Below are 2,737 nucleotides of genomic sequence, written 5' to 3'. Positions count from 1 at the left end.
ATATATATATATATATATATATATATATATATATATCAATGAACAGTGTGTGTGTGTGTATATATATAATTTCATGTCTGTCTATCTACATCTCTCTCTTTCATACACACACACACACACACACACACATATATATTCATTACTGATAAAAATATGTGTATATGCACATAGTAAATGAACATATATATAATGTCAACTACAGAGTGCATTGAGTGCATTTTACGTGGCTCCAGCACTAACAAGGTCACCAAGTAACTTGCAAGACAAAGACCTCTCAACTTAGAGTGGAAGTAGTATTGAGAGAGGTGGTATCTTGCCTGGTGACAAGTTAAAATATGGTGGGACAGAAACATGTCTTGTTCTAGAGGAGATGCATGGCTACCTCAGTTAGAGAGAGAGAGAGAGGGAGACGCTGGTGAAGATGTACAAGGGACAGGCGAATGTAAGTGATACAAAGGATTGGACAGAGTGAGTGTGCAGGTAAGTTTGCAAGAGTGCAAAAAGAGAGTGTGAAATAGAGGGGAGAGAAATGAGTTGTTGGGGATGGTGAGATTCGTCAGGGAAAGATTTTGTGCAGGGCATAGATGTATATAACATGTCTTAGGTGTTTCATCTTTGCTTTGATGAATGGGTATTTTCAAGTGCCACAAGTCACCAGTCATCTCAGTCCTTTGTCATCTATGAATCTCAACATCTAGAGGTCATTTTTCATCCCTTCATCCCATGTCTTCCTGGGTCATCCTCTTCCATAAGTTTCATTCACATTTGGTGATTGACATTTCTTTATGAAGCTGTCTTCATCCATATGCATCGCATGACCATACCAGTACAATCTTCTCTCTTGCATACTACATCTGGTGCCTTTTATGCTCAATTTTTCTTTCAACACATTTTCTCTTTGTTGCATATGAACACTGATACTACACATCCAGGTGGAGCATGCTAGTTTGATTCTTTCAAGCCTTCACATATCATCTGCATTCACAGCCACAAGCTTGGGAACAAAATTTGCCTAGGAGGTGCAAACCCAGGTACAAATTTTTTTTACAAACAAGGTATTATTGTTTTTTTTTGTTTATTTATTTTTGTTCTTTGTGAAAGAACCTAACTTCAAGCTATCAGATCACTTTTTTTTACACACTGAGAAAAGTATTTTGATTTTGCATCCCACAAGAATTTTGGGAGGTGTACCCCTTCTTTTCGGGCCCATGTTCACAGCATATGATTCTTATATAGCATTGCCATTCACAGACAAGCATTATACAATCTGCCTTTCATTCTAAACTTTCTCCATCCTATTCTTATTCTAACAACTATACTTTCAGAACAACCTCCTCCACTGCTAATTTGATCATCTAGGCAATAGAAGCTATCTACTACTTCTAAAGAACCTCTTGGGCATTTGATGAAATCTATTTTCTGTGTGTTCTTAATCTTTATTGCTCCTGTGCATCTGCCACACACAAAGTCCACTTCCTCTGTTAATCTTCCTGTGATTCCACGGCACCTCTTATGTGTCCATAGTTTGTGCTTGACTCACAGTATAGAATTTCAAGCCTCACCATTCCCAAAGATTTTTAGTGATTTGTCTGTTTTTTTGCTTACTAAAATCTTCGTCTTCTCCAAAGTTAGTTTTAAATCCATTGATTCCAGGTTTTGCTTCCATACCTAGTATTTCTTTTCTAATTCTACTACAGGTTCAGCTGCATGAACAAGGTAATCCCTATAGAGGAGGTCCCATGGGTAACCAGTCTTAAACTCCTCTATGGTCTGGAGGACTATGATAATTAAGAAGGGACTGAAAACTGAGCCCTGGTGACACACCCACTTGCAAATTAAATTTGTTGCTATACTAATTACTCTCACCTTACTGACAACACCTCTGTACGTGGCTTGGAGGATCCTGCTAGCCATTCATCTATTCTAAGCATCCACAGTAACTTCTAGATCAATGAGCAGTCATATATATATATATATATATATATATATATATATATATATATATATATATATATATATATATATATATATATATATTATTATTATTATCATCATCATCATCATTTAACGTCCATTGTCCATGCTGGCATGGGTTGGATGGTTTGATTGGGCTGGCTTGCTGGAAGGCTGCACCAGACTCCAGTCAGATTTGGCATGGTTTTCTATGGCTGGATGCCCTTCCTATCACCAACCACTCTGAGAATGGTAAAATGAGCATATATATTCTATTGTGTATGGGGCGAGTCATTCTGTTTTAATGCCTTATTAATTAACACCCTCAACCCTTTGATTTCCACTCATTTACTTATATTTTTTTTCTAAAATTTTTGTTCCTTCTTGCAACCTCTTCAATAGTTGTTGACTAAGAGGTTGCAAGAAGCAATGAAAATTTCAGAAAAAATAAATAGGTAAATGGAGTGGAAATCGAACCAGTGAGTGTGTTAATTAAAACAGAATGACTCTCTCCAAACACAATAAAATACACTTCAACACACGAATTCACATCAAGAATCTTGCAAACCAAGTACAAAAACGTGAATATATATATATTTAAATATAATTGTGAGCTTCTTTTTTGGATATATGATAACATTCATGATATATATACACACATATATATAATAAACGTGGTTATTAGATATATAAATAAAATGAGCATATGTATATATATATGTATATATATGTGAATATATATATGTGTGTATATATATGTATATATATATATGTGTGTGTATAT

The 2,737-nt window shown here is 35.2% G+C and overlaps 1 protein-coding gene across 3 annotated transcripts in view; it reads left to right on the top strand.

Moving 5' to 3' along the window:
- LOC106874915 (transmembrane protein 164) overlaps window positions 1–2,737 on the top strand; it is a 74,404-nt gene that overhangs the window by 2,721 nt on the left and 68,946 nt on the right. The window lies entirely within an intron of this gene.

This window comes from Octopus bimaculoides, chromosome 1 (genome assembly GCF_001194135.2).
Source record: "Octopus bimaculoides isolate UCB-OBI-ISO-001 chromosome 1, ASM119413v2, whole genome shotgun sequence".
Classification (NCBI taxonomy): domain Eukaryota; kingdom Metazoa; phylum Mollusca; class Cephalopoda; order Octopoda; family Octopodidae; genus Octopus; species Octopus bimaculoides.
This window is presented reverse-complemented; position numbering and strand designations above follow the sequence as displayed.